At 38.7% G+C, this 19,633-nt stretch overlaps 1 long non-coding RNA gene across 1 annotated transcript; it reads right to left on the bottom strand.

Moving 5' to 3' along the window:
• Nucleotides 1-6,631: 6,631 nt before the first annotated feature.
• Nucleotides 6,632-7,379, bottom strand: LOC107809185 (uncharacterized). Its single transcript, XR_001653358.2, has 2 exons — nucleotides 7,243-7,379; nucleotides 6,632-6,952 (listed from the first exon to the last, which is right to left on the bottom strand). It is a non-coding gene; the product is annotated as an uncharacterized LOC107809185 (long non-coding RNA).
• Nucleotides 7,380-19,633: the final 12,254 nt, after the last annotated feature.

The following is a 19,633-nucleotide window of genomic DNA, read 5'->3' as shown; positions in this document are numbered from 1 at the left end:
GGATTCAAGGGTAGAGTCGAGGGATTATGACACAAAGGTGAGGCCGAAGAAGCCTTTTACTTGGCATTCACTGATGGATGCGAACAATCCAAAGAAGAATGTTCAGCCTCCTAACACCGCGGGCCAGTCTGATGAGCCAGCTATGGTAGATGAGGTAGTTGATGTTCCATCCACTTCAGCCGAGCCTTCCTCCAGTGTCGCAATTATGCCTCTGCCTTCCTCCACATCCCCTACTGCAGCTCCTACCATATCTCCCACCTCGGCTATGAAGCCAGTGCCTATGCCTATTGCCCCACTTTCTGCGTTACGGGTCTCCCAAACATTGGCGAGCCTCAACAACTGGATGCAGACAGCCACTGTAAAGTTGTCTGACTTATCCAGTATTATTGCAGTGCTTCTATTGAGGAACCTCAGTTTCCCCCGACAGTTGAAGAGACATTGAAGAAGCTCCTAGAGAACCAGAACAGTATTATGGATACCTTGGTATAATACGGGTCAGTGATCGAAAAGCTGGAAAAAAAGTAAAGAAGATGAGAAAGTCTCATGCCAGCAAGAACTCAGTGGACAAGCTCCGAAGACAGGTGACCAGGCTTGCTACATCCGGAAATCTTCCTTTTGACATGCTGCTTAACCCAGACCATTCTATCTCAGATCCTACAATACCATCTGCACCGGCGGCACCAGCTGGCCAGTTTGAAGAGCCAGACCTTGCTGCCGACACTACTGAGGTAGTGTGTCAGATGTTTGCCAACCCATCCACACCCAGAGTTGAGAATGATGAGATTCAGTTCGTTGAGACTCGGGGCGATGACACTACTGGGGACACAGAGATGTCCAAGGTGCCATAGTGAGTTTTCTTCACTCTTTCCCCTCTTTTACTCTTATTTTGTTAAGCCTTGGGGACAATGCTTATCTTTATTCAGTGGAGGGGGGTTTATTTATTATATTTGATACATTCTGAGACATTTGGCTTGTAAAAACTTGATACATTTCTCTCTTTACTTATTATGTATATATATTCTCTCTCTTTCTCTCATTATGTATATTCATTCTATCTTCAGTAGTTTTTGCTTATTAGCTTCTTTATTTTTGTTTCTTTATTAGTTCTTTATTTGATTTAGTAGCTTCATTGTTTGATTTAGTAGCTTCGTTATTTGATTTAGTAGATAATAAGCCTTTGGTTTTTTTAATGCCACGGTTCTTTTCAAAGGTAGTTGTTGTGTGAACCGGGTGACTCGTCCCAATGATGGATGGCGTGACAACCTTCTTAAGGGAATGAGTTAGTTTTTTTGGTGTTTAGGTAACAATAGTAGTAGTAATGAATAAAAAGAACTAATTAAGTCATGCTCGAGGAGTCAACCATGCTTCAATTGGCACCAACACACTTAACTACGTGCTTATGATTAGAAACAAGGTTGTTAAAAGAAACAGCTCTAGTTAGTGACTTTGTGACTCTTGTGTTGACTTTTGCAATCATCGAGTGGTTTAATTGGACCATAGTGATCTTTAAACTTGCATGTGGTCGTTGTGGGCCCTCGACTCTTTCCTTGCTTACCATCCGGTTGCGTGAGGGGTGAGGTAAATTGTTGCTAGTCCAAGTATCCGTGCCAAGGGTCTAGAACTTGCCCTGAATGTGTTTCAAGGTGAAATCCTAAGTTTTGCTTGTTTTGAGAAGTGATTGTAGGCTCTCCATGGCCCATTTGAGTTGTCTATTGCCAACCAATTTCATTATCCCTAGTCAACTCCTTTGAGCCTATAACATTTTTCATTTGATAACCATGTTACAGGCCTTTACCCGTTTGGTCATGACCCTCTCTTGGCACCTGAGCTTTCCTTAACACTCCTGTGTAACAAATGTCTTAAAACGTAAGTTTGGGGGAGAGATGAGGAACTTGAAAAAGGTATCAAGGCACAAAAAGAGAAATGAAATGATCTCTATGAGAAGAAAAGGCAAGAAAAGAAAAGAACAAAAAGAATGATGCAAAAAGTGAATAAGTGGAAGGGTTGAAGGAATTCAAAAAGAGGTAATGATCCCAAACATGGAGAAATAAAAAAGGGAGAAAAAGAATGAAATGATCAAGTAAGAGTGATGCTAATTCTCTCTAGTCCCCAATGAAAAGAAAGTGCCTCTAAGAATTGGCAAAGTGTGAGCCGAGAAATGAAAGATGGAGTGCTTAAGGAAAGGTGTAACCACTTACCATACATTATCCTACCCTAATCCAAAAGCCTTCATTACATCCCGAAAGAAGTACTACTTGATTTCAAACTGAGTGAGCTTACATTAGTGGTGATCTACATAAGGGGCAAGCCTATGGTACTTGAGGCCGTACTTGTGACATTCTCTTGAGAGAGATGAGTGAGCCTTTCATAAATCTTTGGATTGAGTGCTAAATTTCTTAAGTGAGCTAGGAGAATGGAAAGTAGAGGAGGAAGAGTTTGGGATCCACCATGACCTACATGATAGAGCAAGAGTCCTTGATGAGTAATGTCAATGCTTGGAGCTCAAATGTCACATTAGAATTATATCTACATGAATGTTTAACTTATCGCCTTGTTGATAATACATGATTAGTGTGGGTAATTGTTGGTCTCAACTGATGTGTGGATGGATCATATTTGCCTCATTGAAATGACCTTTAACTTTTGGAGGTGGGAACTAATTTATTTGCTTGAGAACAAGCATAGACTTAAGTTTGGGGGAGTTGATAAGTTAGGATTTTGACTGCTTATTAGCACCTTTTAGATTTTGTTTAGCCCAAAAGTATTGTGTTTCCGAAACTAATGAAATTGTGTAAATTGCAGGAATACTAGAAGTTTGGTCTTCCGAGATGAAATCCGACTCAAAAGGAGTGTTCCGAAGCATAAGTCAATAAAGGGCGCAGAAGCACAAATGTGCAATCCGCAGAAGAAATTACGGACCGCCGAATTCCATCTGCAGCCGCAAACCAAGAAAAAATGCCCAACATGACTTTCAGCAATATGCGGACCGCACATGAATTGTGCGGCCGCAAAACTGGCTTAAGAGTCAATGATCAGAGAGTATGAAAAAAGACCAAGTCCAGGAGCCTTCGTGAAGAGCGGACCGCAGAAGAATTATGCGACCGCAGAAGATTGCCTCGCAGCCGCAGTCCTGAAATGTGCGGCCGCAGAAGATTTTCTCGCGGCCACAGAACTCACCTTCCTTACAACTGAATAAATTTGCGAACCGCACATGGAATTGTGCGGCCGCAGAACCTCCTCAGGGGAATTTTTGTCCATAATTTTTAGCCTTGTATAAATAGATGAGTTTTACAAAATTAGGTCAAGTTTGAACATACACAGCTGTTGTAGCCGTTTTTCTTTGCTATTTTAGGAAGTTTTAGCTTATTTGAGTATTTTAACATTAGAGTTTATCATTTTAATCTTCCATTATGAGTCTAATTAATTCTTCATCTTTATTTTCTTCAAATCCCATTATGAGTAGCTAGATTTTTACTAGGGCTGTGACCCAACCCTAGTGTGTAAACCTATTGGGTGATTAATTTTATGTTTGTTTATGATTGGGTGTTGATTATTTAGCTTAGTTCAAGCTTCAATTTTAGAATTAATGGTTGCAAACATTGATTCATGCCTATTTGACTTAGTCTCTACTTGAGAAAGGGATACCTAGTCTAGGATAACTTAGCTAACAAGGAATTGGATTAATTGAGACATTGATTAACCTAACTAAAGGGTTCAAACTAGAGATAGTAAGAACCCGACTTGAGCTCTTATCAACTGTTTTGGTTGATACCCATTTGGGCTTGAGAAAGACAAATTGGGAAAAATCACTCTCTTACCGAGAGGTATTGAGTGGGTTACATGGAGTTGAGAGCTATAATACACCTCAATCAACAAAATGAGTATAAAAATCTTTATCCCATTAGGCAAGCACCTAGGTTATGGTCACAGTCCTAGGCCTTTAATCCAATTGGAAAAACCTCAAAAATATTTATCTGTAATCTATTTTCTTTAGCTTGCATTCATTAGAGTAACAGTAGAAATAGAAATCAAAACCTTGTTGTAGAAGTGCAATCTTAGATAACTCATTTGCTTGCTTCAAATATATACTCCTAACACCCCTCATAACTCCTTGTGGAAATCGACCCCGACTCTTGTTGGGTACTATTATTGCATACGACTGTATCATATCTCCTATAGAGGTGTGTTGTGGACATCATCACACCTCCTTCAATTCAACATCTCAATGTATTTGGTTGTTTATGTTATGCAACCAAACCCAACTTTACTGACAAATTCTCTTCCAAAGTAATCCCAGGTGTGTTTATGGGATATTCAGATACTCAAAAAGGATACAAACTGTACAATATTGCCACTAGCTCCTTCTTTGTTAGTGAAGATGTGTCTTTTAGAGAGTCATTGTTCCGTTTCGGATTTTCTAAGTCCACTTTCTTTGAACCATCTACCTCATTTTTAACTTCTCATCATTCAAAGATGATTCTTTTCCAAACTACGCAGTCCCTCAACCTTCTGAGCAAAGCATCACTGATTCCTTACCATCTCTGGACTCACCTGTTCCTCAATCACCTATCTCTCAACCTACATCCCCTGACCTTTCATCTACCTCCAGTTCCCACTCATCTCCTATACCACTACCACCTTCGAGAAAGTCCACTAGGACATCCAAACCTCCTATATGGCTCACAGATTATGTCCACTCTTCTGTCACCCCTACCCAATATCTGCCTCCTTATCTTATTCTTCCCTTTCTTCTTCCTATCAAGCATACCTGACAGCTCTTTCCTCTATTACTAAACCTATATCTTTTGAGCAAGCTGCCAAGGATAGCAATTGGATTCAGGCTATGAAGCTTGAGATTGAAGCCCTCACTGACAATCATACATGGGAAGTGGTGGATTTTCCTGTAGGTAAAACACTCATTGGATGTAAGTGGGTGTATAAGGTGAAGTATAAGGCAGATGGTAGTGTTGAAAGGTATAAGGCCAGATTAGTGGACAAAGGTTTTACCTAACAAGAAGGTTTGGATTACCATGACACCTTCTCTCCAGTAGTGAAGATGGTGACTGTCAGATGTGTTGTGTCTTTGGCTGCTCAGCATAATTGGCCACTCTACTAGATGGATGTCTACAATTCCTTTCTTCAGGGAGACTTGTTTGAGGAAGTCTACATGTACTTGCCACAGCAATTTGGTAGCCAGGGGGAGAATAAGGTTTACAGGCTCCTCAAATCACTATACGACCTCAAACAAGCAAGTAGGCGATGGAACTTGAAGCTTACCACTGCTCTTATCAATTCAGGTTTTACTCAAAGCAAGTTAGATTATTCCCTGTTTACTAAAAGGCAAGATACATACATTGTCATAATATTAGTGTATGTTGATAATTTTCTTATTACTGGTAGTGACATCAAGCTGATACAAGAGGCCAAGCACATCCTTGATAACAACTTCAAAATGAAAGACTTGGGTGAGTTGAAGTATTTCTTGGGTATAGAGTTTGCCAGGTCATCTAAAGGCATACTCATGAACCAGAGAAGATATGCTTTAGAGTTGATATTAGAATGTGGCTTACAGGGAGGAAAGCCAGCTATAATCCCTTTGGAGCAGAATCAGAAGTCACTAGTTTGGAGTATGACAAATTGTTTGAACTTGACAATGATAAAGAGATGGAAGATAGAAGATCTTATCAGAGATTGATGGGAAAAATGCTTTGCCTGGCAATCACACGGCCAGACATATCCTATGCAGTCCGAACACTGAGCTAGTTTATGCATACTCCAAAAGAGTCACACTATGAAGCTGCATTAAGGTTGGTTAAATATGTGAAAAGCCAGTGAGGCCTAGTACTTCTGATGAGCAGCAACAAGTCTTGGAAGATCACTACCTTTTGTGATGCTAATTGGGCATCTCGTATGGTGTCTAGAAAGTCTGTTACTGGGCTTTGCATAAAGCTGGGAGAATCACTAATTTTCTGGAGGTCCAAGAAGCAGAGTACAGTATCAAGAAGCTCAGCTGAGGCTGAGTATAGGAGTATAGCAACCATAGTAGTAGATCTGGTTTTGTTGCATGGGCTGTTAGAGGAATTGGGAATGGAGGTTGATCTACCAATGGAGTTATTTATGATAACAAGGCAGCTCTTCAAATAGCATCGAATCCCATGTACCATGATCGTACCAAACACATAGAGATAGACTGTCATTTCATCCGGGAAAAACTACAGCAGGGGTTAATCAAGACAAAACATGTTGCCAGCAAAGAGCAAGTTGCAGATATTCTAACTAAGGCTCTAGGGAAACAACTACACCGTGAAATGTTATACCAGTTGGGGATGATCAATGTATTTCATCACCCAACTTGAGGAGGAGTGTAGAAAATATTAGTAGCTGTGACAGTTGTACTTGATGGATATAGAATAGTACTTAGTTGGTTGCATAATTAGTAAGCTAAGGACTATGTTAGAAGAAAGTTAAGTTAGCTAGTTAGTGAGTTTTATAAATAGGCATGTACATACACATTGTAATTAAGATTGAAGAAATGAAATTGAGATTTTCTCTATCCTTCTCTCTGTAACCGACTCAAGCTCTCATTCTCTAACCTAGCTCCATTTCCCCTTTTAATAAGGTCGAATGCAAATAATACAAAGTCATGCCAATATCGTAGAGTTTTGTGAAGAATTGAATAATCACAAAGTCATGTCAATTGGATAGAGATTATGATCAGTTAACAATATAGGTAGAGTAAATATCGCATAGTATCTACCAATCCGGTAGTAAAATCACCGACAATCGATAAGTATACATGAGGCCGAAGATTATTTTCTACATATATTAAAAACGGGATAATATTTAAAGACCGGTCTCTTATAGGATCATCCCTGCCAAATGTCAATCACCCGATAGCAGTAGCTTCATGAAAAAGCCCACCCGTATAGTCCAGGTTCCTATCGCTGTCAGCCTTGAGAACAAATAAAAGATTCGTAAGTAGTAACGACAAATCTGTAGGTGAAAGGAAGTTCCATTTGACCAAAAAAAAGAAATATGGAATGTTAAAAAATAGAAAAGAAAAAAAAGACTTCTTTAATAGTGTTAGTTCCTTATAGTATGTATAACCTGTTGTAATATCAAAAGATAGACCTAAAAATGCTCAAATAATTTCTTGGGGAAAATGAAAAGTATATTAAAAACATGTGAATCCTAATGCATAAGAAAAGCGAAAACGTGAAAAAGAAAAAGAAAAGCAAATACCATGAACATGAACTACTCGACATTCACTGTTAGATTTGGATTTATTTGGCATTTGGGCCAGGAGTCGGGTAGGTTTTTGTTAGAGGATTTGATCCTCCATTGGAGGGCTCAGCAGTGTGGGTATTCTCCAAACCAAGAACTCAGCTGTTGCTTATTAACCTATATATATATATATATATTACCAATGGCCAATGGTTCAATGTATAAGGCCCACGGGCCATCTGGTCCATGAGGCTATAATGAAAAGAAATTTCTTCCTACAGTTTAAATTAATAGCCTATTTGGTCAAGCTTCTAAAATTAACTTATTTTGAGAAATATTTTTTGCAAAAGTATTTTTCTCGGTTTTTTTGGCTAATTAATTTGAAAATTACTTCTGAGCAGTAATTAGTGTTTGGCCAAGCTTTTAAAAAGTATTTTTAAGTATAGTTTTCTCAAAAGTATTTCTCAAAAAAATATTATTAGGGAGAAGCTATTTTTTTCTACTTCTCTAAAACTACTTCTAGTTCTACTTAAAAGTACTTTTCTTCTTCTAAAAGATTGGTCAAACACCTCAACTTTGAAATAAAAAAAAATTAAAAAAAATTACTATTTCGAAAGAAAAAAAAATATTTTTGGTTTTGCAGAAACTTGGCCACACAGGCCATAAAACTTAAAAAACTTTGAGAGTACAAGTATTGGTTGTTGATTTCTGTTCCAAACTGCCAATGGAAGGGGGTGAATGAGCTATCATAAAAATTCATGCTTAGGTTGGCAATCTTCGTTGCACTTCGAATGAGTGTCTATCTAATGTCGTTACCAGGGGTGATAAATAGGTTATTTGGACTGTATTTGGGCTGGTTATGATGGGCTAACTCATTAAATGGATCATTGTTCAACCCTTCCCAAAGTTCACTTAGATTAGATAGGTTGGGTCAAGATGGGCTAAACAATGGGTTGTAATCCAACATGCTCAAATTGATCCAAATCTTTTCAATATTCTCAACTTTTAAATAATCATATATAAAAATTATCTTATGTTTTGAAATAAATGTCAATTCATACCAAATGATTTCTTTCTTCAATTTGGATTTAGAATTTTATTTGATAGTCCTTCATCTTATAATAATAATAATAACAAAGATAAGAATAATAAAAATGTAGCAAAACTAAAACTTTTCACCCACCCAACACACCTCCCACCACCTCAACCCCCACGCTACCCCCGAATCTCATTCCTACTCTAAATAAAAATATTATTTAGAGTACTTTATTTTAATATTGTATATAGAGTATTTTCTTTTTCATTTCAAAAAAATTATTTTCTTTTTATGATGTAGAAAAAGTATTTGCTTTCTTTTGATGATATAGAAAAAGCATTTTGTTTTTCACAAAATAAGTACTTTCTTTTCATGTTGTAGAAATAATATTTTCTTTTATTTCAACAAAAAGAGTACTTTCTTTTCATGATTTAGAAAATGTATTTTATTTTTCACAAAATAAGTACTTTCATTTTATGTTGTAGAAAAAGTATTTCATTTTAATGTTGTAGATAGAGTATTTTCTTTTTCATTTCAACAAAATAAATATTTTCTTTTTATGATGTAAAAAAAAGTATTTTCTTTCGTTTCAATAAAATAAGTACTTTCTTTTCATAATGTAGAAAAAAAATATTTTCTTTTTCACAAAATGAGTACTTTTTTTCATGTTGTAGAAAAATATTTTCTTTTGTTTCAACAAAAAAGAGTACTTTATTTTCATTATTTATTTTTTTACAAAATGAGTACTTTCTTTTCATGTTGTAGAAAAAAATATTTTCGTTTGTTTCAACAAAAAGTGTACTCTCTACTCCCTCGGGGTAGAGGTAAAGTTTGTATACTCACTACCCTCACCAGACCCCTCTTGTGGGATTTCATTGGATTGTTGTTGTTGTTGTTGTTGTTTCAACAAAAAGAGTACTTTTTTTTCATGATGTAGAAAAAGTATTTTTTTATAAAATGTGTACTTTCTTTTCATATTGTAGAAAAAGTATTTTCTTTTATTTCATCAAAAAGAGTACTTTCTTTTCATGATGTAGAAAAAGTATTTTCTTTTTCACAAAAGTACTCATTTTATTGAAATGAAAGAAAATATTTTTTTTACAATATGAAAAGAAAGTACCCATTTTGTCAAAAAGAAAATACTTTTTCTACATCATGAAAAGAAAGTACTCTAAATAATATTTTTATATATTTAGGATGAGAGGGTCGACATAGGGGTGGGATTGGGTGGAGCGTGAGTGAGAGTGGGGGGAGGGTAGGGGTAGAGGTTGGTTGAGATGGGGAAAGTTGAAAAAAGGTTGTGAAACACATTTTCTCTTCTCTTGATACGGAAATATTTTCCACCAATTGGAGAAAAACAAATTCATAAAGAAAATATTTTTCAAATATTTAAACCAACAAAATATAGAAAAATTAAAAAATATTTTCAAGAACATGGGTCAAGGTAGAACTTTAAGATTGAGCATTTTCATGAGTCAAGGTTGGGCATCATCATGGGTCCATTTGGGCTGATGATATTTTATGGGTTAACTTGAACTAGTCCAAAACAGTCCATAGGTCAAACCCATTAAAACTGTTCCAGCCCAAACCCATTAATACTTGAACAGGTTGGGCAGGTCAAACCCATTAAAACTGTTCCAGCCCAAACTCATTAATACTTGAACAGGTTGGGCAGGTCAAATGGGTTTGGCTTGATTTTGCCACCCCTAGTCGTTACATCACAATTAATGGCAATGTAGCTTGCGTTCGTGCGGCAAGAAACTGGAAAACGGTGGTTTAATACAACTTAAATTTTTGTTCTACTTTTTATTTTGTAAAGTTGTATCATAATTCTTTTTTACTTGTAAGGTAAAATAAAAAACAAACTGATTTTGAAAATGAACGCTAGGAAGTTACTAAAACATTTTAGAGGAGACAAAGAGGGCGGTTTTTACTTTATATATATATATATATATATATATATATATATATATATATATATATATATATATATATATATGTGTGTGTGTGTGTGTGTGTGATAAAATTATCCCCAATTTTTCGGTACAGAAACGAGAGAGAAGCACAATCTGACATGACCTCCAGTAAAGCCGAGGGGTTCCACGTCTCAGAGCCCGGGAACCCAAATGACGGGAAACCTATGACACTTCCAAGTTGAGGAATTGGTACTGAGGAAAGTTACACTTCATATCAGGAACCCGAATAACGGGAAACTAGGCCCGAACTAGGAAGAACCGTGCAGAGTAACCGGCATAATCGGGAAAGGCTCGTACCAGCTCGAATCCGAAAATGGGGTGCAATTACCCAACAATTGGAATGTGGCACACCTAAAACGATACTACTGCTAAGGTATGGACACGATCTTCTTTATGGATTATCATGCTTTAAACTAACCCGTGCAGGTACTTAGCCAAAATCGAATCCAAGGATTAGGTCTGAAAGCACGCGTTGCACTCTTTTTCCCTTATACCGATTTTTTCCCGAAGTGAGTTTTACGACAAGGTTTTTAACAAGGCAAGAGTAAAATGTGTTACCTTAATTTTGATAACCGGCCTGAGGCCGGACACTACGGATCACCCGTATTAGACTAATAGTATTCGAGCCCTCACAAATTCAGTCTCGAATACTAGGGAGACATCACACCCTGAGTCGAGGTCTTGAGTTAGGAAATTTATAAGGCATTTTCTTTTTTATTCGATAGTGAAAGCAAAGGCTTGAATATTAGAATTGATTGTAAGGGTCAAACGGTCGAACGAACCGTACCTATATAGCTCATTATCGTCATGGCAGATATCTTTTGTACCTTTGATTATGTACACTACGTTCAAAGTAATAAAAGAAGTTTGCCTTCTATATCCCATCGGATTACATTTCTACCAGCAATGTTATCGTTAAGTTACTTAAAGTGATTATTTGGTTCAAAACCTTTTAGCCTATGGGCCTCCCCGAACCGGGAACTGCTACCCGATAATAAGATAGGGCAATTCGGGCTGCCAAACCCTGGAGACATCGAGCCTAGTAGGCAGTGCCCAAATACGAATGGCTAGGGCCAACTTAAAACGACTTGGAGACATCCTAGTCCGTACATAAAAATTAAGGTCCTTACACGTTTTTTAATTTATGAAAGATTACTTCAAACCCGACGATGAAAAGATCCACCCTCGACAAAGAATAATCGTGTCCGGTTAAAACATTTGAATGTTTTAATAAATACTTCCATTTTTATTAGATCCTTCGAAGTCAAAGCAACTTAGAGTTGTTATTTAACCCATGCCTTATCTGGGCGTTGGGTCTAAGTTATGTCAAATTCTATGTTAAGGCATCAATGGCATATTTTGAAGACTGAAACACGAGTTATAAGTCTCGAACATAAAGAAAAGACTAAAAAGAAAAGGACACAATATAGCCAAAGGGAAAATTCTTATATATGTATCAAAAGGTATTTATAGAGGCACTGTGAAGCTGCCCCAAAATAAATAAAAAATTTGCAAGAGAAAACAAAAAATAAACTAAGGTATTTCCCGCCTAGTCTTCCCCGGAGCCCAACTCGCTGCCTGAACCCTCGGGCTCGTATCTCTCTTTGGCCTTGGCCTCAGGCCTATTTGATCTCGGCCGCTAGATCAAACCCCGGGCATAATTCTCCTCGAGAGTTTTCCTCCGGGATAGCACTTCACGTACTCAACCTTTGTTATTATGCGGGCCTCGGCCACCTCCACATCGTTCTTATATTGGGCCAGTATATCCTGAACTTTGGAGGACTCGTTCGATGCCGCCTCCAACTTGGACTTCAGTGCGGTGTACTCCTGGCCGAGGGCATCCCATTCCGTGATGGTCGACTCTAGTTGTGCTCGGAGCTCATCGTTCAGCCGAGACCATTTGTCGGCTTTAACCTTCATCTCCCGGAGCTGATCCTTGGTTGATTCCAAATCCTCTTTGGTGGCATCCCGTTCCGAGGCTAGGAGATCCATTTTTCTCCTCAACTCCTCGGCCGAGGCTTTGACCTCGTTCATTTCGGCCTTAAGGTGGTCGATCAAGTATATCTTCTCTTGGAGCTGCGAGGTTGTGGTGTTAGCAGTTGCTCTTAGCCTCTCGGTATTAATCTTAAACACCCTTACCTTTTCGAGCAGAACGTCGTGTTCCCGTTTCACCATCGAGGCCTCTTTTTAAGCTCTTTCCAGCTCGGCTTGGAGGATGGGGAGGTCTTTGAGGGCCTCGTCTTTTCGCTCACTCAGATATTTGTACATATCCTTCTGTCAGACCTACTCCTTGAGCTCGAACTCGAGATGAACCATGTCCATCCGAGACAGGTGGAAGCTCTCATGATGAAGTACAAAGGCCTGAGAAATAAAAATGATGAAATCATTAAAGTATGCTGAGGCTAAATGAACCCTTTAAGGGTATAAGGAAAGAGAAACATACCCTGTTCAACACCTATTGTTCCTCGCTGAAAAGGCTCGGCGCGTCCATTTCGTTCATCTTTGCTTGGTCCTCTTCGGTTACCAAGCAACGAATATAGCTGGCCACGCCAACCAGCCCGGATAGCACCCCGGTATCCGCCGGTATCATAAACATGACCGTTCTCTTACGGTCGGGATCCACGCTCGGGGAAGGGAACTGCTTCACAAGCTTTGGGCTTGAGCTCAACTTACCTGACTCCGGCATCACGTCTTTTCTCTGGATCTCTAGGTGGCCAAAACGGAGTAGTCTTCCAGCGCGCCAATGTCCATGCCCTAAAGAAATAGGTTTAGGGCCTCATCTGCAGCCCGTGATGCCTCGGTCGACTTTTCCCTAGCGGCCCGGGCTTTGTCAAATAGAGGCTTCGTGTGATACGGTGACTGTGGAATGTTAATGACATATGCGGCTTCTCTCGGAATCGGAGTAGCTTCTCGAGGGGCAGGAGCCGTAGACTTTCCCTCAGGCTCCCGAATTAAAGAGGGTTCGGCCTTATGATCGTCTCCCTCCGGTGCTGCCTGCTCCTCTGCAGCGATGGTGGCTCATAGACGACAAACTCTATATCGTCATATTTAGGGTAGTCCTTGAGTCGGTAAAGAGAATCAGGGTCTGGTACCCTAGCTCGAGTACTCTTCTTGGTGCTCTTTTGGTCCCTAACCGTGATCCTCTTTTTCTTGGCCTCGGATGGAGCATCCGAGGAGCCAGAAGACCCCCTATTTCTTCTTTTTTCTCCTCCTCCTTCACTGCGGCCTCAGTGGCAGGCTATACTGAAGCAGAGGGTTTTGTAGATGGGGACGAGGCCTCATCCTCGTCCACCACCCGAAGCTCGATGGTCTTGGGCAAATCTGTGAAAGGAAGAAAGGGACTTAGCCAAAATGACAATGGAACGAAAGGAAAATTCAAATCAATAGAAGGTGAATACTCACCATGGGAACAAGTTTCCCATTTGCCTTTTGAAAGTTTGCGCCACACGCACTCGGAGTATGTCAATTGTTTATAGATCCCCTCGACCCACTCCTTGAAATGGGAAACTACGTTGGGGACTCGGGCGACCGCTGCACAAAGGGAAAGCCGGGCGATGAGGAAAAGGAATGAATTCTAAAAATTATTTTAACAACTTAAGTAGAGATGAACTTATGTTTAGGGTTCCACTTCTCAGGGAACGACAAGAACTCGGAGGGGATGAGATCTTTGGTCTTCACCCGAACGAATCTCCCCTGCCAGCCTCGATCCTTATCTTCGTCGATGCTCGAGAAGAGAGCCTTTTTTGCCCATCGGACAAGTCTGATTAATCCCCCTCAGAAGATTTGGGGGCTGTTGATGCGAAGCAGATGGTCGATGGTAAATTGGGTCTCCTCCGTGTTATTGATAATATAACGAAGGAGAATCACGATCCTCCAAAAAGATGGGTGAATCTGTCCTAGGCAGACTTCGTACCTTTTGCAGAATCAAGGACTATTGTATCCATCGGGCCAAGCGTGAAGGAGTACGTATAAACACTTAAATGCCCCTCCACATGCGTGGTGATGTCCTCATCAGGGCCAGGGACGACTACTTTCTTACCCTCCCACTTGCAATCCTCCCGAACCGTCAGGAGTGTATCTTCAGTGATGGAACATATATACCTCCACCCTTCCTCGCCCTGATCTCCTTACTTGGAGGTTTTTTCGATCTTAAAGTCGTTGTCTATAGAGCAGCATCCGGGGATAAAATTCTTAAGAGGAGGTTTCGAGGTTGCTTCCGGGAGGATTACTTCAACATCTGCGGCCGGGGTAGAAGTTGAATGGGCGGTGTGTTGAGGCACATATTTTGATGTTTTTGCCATCACTATATGAAAATATGAAGGTTTGAAGATGGGTATGAAGAACTGAATGTTTGGCTTATAGATTTAAAGGCGAAATATGAAGGTTTGAATATTGATGATAAAGAAATGAAGATGTGAAGAATAATATATGAAGGTTTGAAGGAATGATGAACAAGTAAAAATTTCGAGGATAACTCAAAAAGATTCGAAATCGGAAAGTAAAAAAGTGAAAAAAGGAAACCGAAGCTTTTATAGAAGGGAGATATTTAATGCATGATGTTTCGAATTCGTGGACGGTCAACCGGCGGCTAACACGTGTCCGAAGTCAGAACGACGCGATTGAAGGGACGTTTCACTAACTCATCAGCCCGTTTGCAGCGTATAGTGGAAGGAACCGGGGCCAATTAGTCACTTCTCATCGTTTCGATAAATATGCTCTCTGAAAAGTGAGGGGACTATCTGTGTACGAGTAAAATCGGTGATGAAGTTACCCCCAATTTTTCGGTAAAGAAACGAGAGGGAAGCACAATCTGGCATGACCTTGAGTAAATCCGAGGGGTTCCACGTCTCAGAGTCCGGGAAGGACGGATGGTTCACCCGGGAACGAACACGGCCGAGCATCGGGTTCGAGCAGAGTGAAGGGCCAAGACTAGGGGAAAAGACGATTAGGCAAGTTGTAATATCCGCCCTCATCCGGATATTACGACACAAATCTTACCCGACATTAACTGCATATCAAAGTTTACTGGAAAGAGAAGATTCTTTTTACCTTATTTAGACTTGTACTAAGATTGAAACTCCTCTACTATATAAATGGGAGAACCTTTTAATTTTAAAATAACTATTGGCACGTATATCAAAGCAATAAAGTTAATTTTATTCTTTAGTTATTATTCAGAATATTCCTCCGCGATTTGTTTATTAAGTTGCAACCGAGTTCGTTCCGCTAAATCATAACCAATTTCCAAACATCTGTTGCAAAGCTAGACTTGTTCATCCATTACATTTGATTTGATTGCTCTGATTTCTTTTAATTCAATTGTTTATTATTCATAGTTCATTCGTATTAAATTAAATCACATATTCTTTAATCGTGTATAAATTCAATTATTACTCGTGGTTAAACTATATATATTACTAAGAAGTGAGAAGAAGATATGTCGTTCTCTTAATTAATGACTGGTTCAAGTATGGGAGGCAAAGAAGAGATATCGTTGGGGACAAAGTCTGCTATGTTAATCAGTGAAATCTCGATATCGGCTAAGATGATTTCCCCTATATACTGTCGGAACAGAAATAGTACACTTTCAGCATTTAGTTCTATGAACAAAACCATGATCTACTTATTCTTTTTTTAATCTTTTTGCCCTTTATTTATTTGGTTATGTTCCTCTAAGAATTAATTTATTGGTCGTCCAACTTGTAATCTTTTCTATAAAAATCACTAAACCAATTTTTGTAAGTATAACATCACTCAATTTCTACATAGTTTCCCCCAAAAATATGACCGGAAAACTCATTAGAAAGCTACATAAGCTCAGCCAAAATGTCATGTTTGTTTACCCGTAAAACAGTACAATTGAATTTATACGTGGTTTATAAACAAGTGAATTAATTTGATCCTAAAATAATAAAATAATTGAAAAATTATGCAATACTCAGCCTTAGGATATGAACGAAACATCAGAAGTAGGAACAGAATTTCCGGGCGCAACAACAGTGAAATAAAAAAAAAAGATTGTATTGAGTTTCGTATAGAATGTAGTATAAGTTTGCCAGAAAATTAGTTTTGTATACAATGACAACTGAACTCACTATTTATAGATATGAAAAAGGTCCTAGGATTGTGCCCTTCTTTAATGTCAATTATGAGGGACATTGATGAAGATGTAACGGTGAACATAAATGCCAAATTTTCTGTAACGGGTAATTGCTCTTAATGTCATAGAATATTCTCTATTAAATGCTACCGGGCAAAGAGCATTTATCACATCTTTATGAGCGTTATTTTTTCCAGTGACAAATAAAACAGCTGCCTTCGGTCTTTGGCCATTCCCCCGTCTTGGGTTCCATGTGTCACAATATATTTTACCCTATACAGATAGCCCCCCTGCTTTCCGGTGATATAACTTTGTGTTACCGGAAAGCTGGTAAAAATATTCTTTTGGCGAAAATTGCTATAATTCCCTCTGAAGGCTTCTGACGGTTGATTAGACGCACGTCTCTCCGTATTTAATGCCTCGAACGCACGTCATCCCATGATTTAGCACAACTTTTGATGATTATCGAGGTAATCATGGCCATAAATTTAGACGCCAAAATGTTTTCTTATACGTATTAAATTTCTCCCTTATACTTCATATTTTTTCAAGCTTCCCTTATCTAACTTGCATCTTGCTCTTCATCATTTCTATAATTCTCTTCAAACGAAAAACCTTCTCATTCTTTCATACAATACCTTCTTCCTTAAAGCGTACCGATTTTTCAAAAAGCAAGAACAAGGCCGAGGATTCTGCTCCTCCAACAGTGGACTCCATCATCCCTTGAAGTTTTATTACCACAAAAGATTCCGAAGAGAAATTCCCTACTGCTAACTCTCATACATGGGCCGTTAGTAGGTATCATTCTTCCATACGCCCTTCCAGCATTCCTGCTGTGAAGAAAAATTATCGCTTCCATGACTTGGAAATTATTGCTCCTGATCTATCAGAGCGAGTCACCCTACCCAAGGTGGGTTTTACATATTTTTACACGTATCCCTTTACTTAGTGTGCGTTATCTTTGAGCGAAAAGCTTGACTCTGTGATTGCGGAGCTTTGCCTTCGTTACCAAGTGTGTTTGCCACAAGTAAGTCCTTCTGTGTGGAGGACGGTTTCTTGCCTTCGGCGTTTGTGACAGGAAATTAGGGAGGAGCTAACCTTAGCTCATATGATGAATCTCTATTCTCCCAAAATCTTCCGTGGGATAATGTTAAACTTCTACAAGCCAGGCCACCATGCCTTGTTGTCTAGCATGGATGATGACAACAACCGTGGGTGGATAGAACGGTTCATTGCAGCTACCACTGTGAGCACCTAATTTTTTACCATGCTTGAATTTTTCCCGCTCCCATCTTCCCACGCGTGTCTCCACTCTTTGTCCCCCATACTCTGTCCCCACTCCACTTTTTCTTGTCCCCTATGCTTTCCCCCATGCTTGTCCCTCCACTCTTTATTCCACTCCACTTTCCCTTGTCCCCATATTGGTCCCCCACCCACAACCTCTAACTCCTTTCTTATTCATCAAAAATAGACCAAAAGAGCCCCTGAAGAGGAGGGAGCTCAATCCTTTTCTTCCTCTAAGAACAAGCATGAAATATTCCAGCAATTGAACCAACAAAAAGACTCCCAAAACACATCCTAACCAGTTCTGAAAATCAGTCCAAATCTACCCAAAAATACAGCTGAAACGCACTGCTTTCTCAATTAAAATACAATTCATAAATAGTCTATAAACCAGCCTTGTTTCCACATCAAAACCCCAGCGAAGATCAGTTCAAAACAGAAGCTAAAAAGCCATAAAATCTGCTCAAAATCACCTCCAAAATAGCTCCAAAACGAGCTGAAAAATGCTCCCCAAAATAGCTTCAAAAATGACATAGAAACTGTCCCAAACCCAACTGAAATTTTACCACTAAACAGTCATGAAACGAGCTGAAATTTACACCAAAATTCAGCTCCAAAACTACTTTAAATCAACTGAAAAACAGTCCTAAAGACCAATCTTCCACCTCCAAACACCATCGCTAAAGTTGCCGAATCGAGTCGAGTTCGCCGTCGCTAATTTTCGGTCATGGTCGCTGACTCGCTAGTATTTGGTTCGATTGTTGAATTGCAAGCCTTTAAAATTCAGATTTCAGCTATAACGATCTGTTTCTTTTACATATGTACCATGTCTTCCTAATTTGATTTCGTGATTTTGGTTGAGCAAGTATTTCATTAAGTCTTTATATCTATGTGAATGTTCATGTCTTAAAAGTGGGTATACTTAAAAGCTGATTTTGTGCTTGTTGGCATTAGAATACATTTAGCCATTTGTTAGCATTTCTGTTTGTTGGTATTCTGGTGAATTTGTGAAGGTGGCCTGAATTTTATCTAGATATGTTTGTGTTGAAGGTCTGATATTCGACTGGTATTGTCCAATGATGGAGCTTGTTATGTACTGCCCGGATGAATATTTGAGGGAATTAATCAAATTTTTGAAGTTTGAGTTAGAATTCATGAAGTAATTTTGTATGTATAATAGTATGAATTGATCTAATATTTGATAACCATATCTGCGCATTTCTTATGTTTGTAGCCTTGTACTGATTAATTCAAATGTCAATTTAAAAATGATTGTGATTGTAAAGGCAAATTGGTGCCTTGTTTACTGGAGGATGCGGGCCTATCTCAAATGCTAAGAAGATAATTTTGGCTAATTTCCTTACTTTCCTTTGTTCAAAATTTATTACTTTATTCACATTAAATTTCATAATCTATAGCCTTTCACAATAATCTCAAATTTAGGTAGATAATGGATTTATGAACATCGTTAGAGAGCTTTCAACGCGTTTTAAATTTATTATCGTGATTATATACACGTTCGCGTGACATAATTATGATTCTCATAAATAAATCAGGGTATATGTTCGCGCGACTTTGGCCAAAAATAATCTTCATAATTAATAAAGCGTGATTAATTGTGTACACGTACGCGTGACGTGATTTTAGCGCACTAAATAAAACGGATTTACACACATGTGATTCATTTCAAAGATAATTCCATAATTTAATAATTAAAAGCGTATAGATAAAATATGAAAATCAATAAATCACGGTATGTCTAAAATTAATCCAAGCCAAGTTGTAGTCAATAAAACGACTGTGTTAGAAATACGGGACTCGGAGAATACCTTACACCTTCTCTCCGGTCAACAAAATTCCTTATTCGGACTTTGTTTTCGCAGACCAATAACAATAGAGCCAAACTTTCCTTTGACTAGAGATTCAAATAAAAGGTGACTTGGAACACCCAAAAAATCAATTCCAAGTGGCGACTCTGAATACCAAAATAATCTCTACTTCAAAAATGTCACT

Source organism: Nicotiana tabacum, chromosome 12 (assembly GCF_000715075.1).
Source record: "Nicotiana tabacum cultivar K326 chromosome 12, ASM71507v2, whole genome shotgun sequence".
NCBI classification, from domain to species: Eukaryota; Viridiplantae; Streptophyta; class Magnoliopsida; order Solanales; family Solanaceae; genus Nicotiana; species Nicotiana tabacum.
Note: the sequence above shows the minus strand (reverse complement) of the source record. Positions and strands in the feature narration are given on the sequence as shown.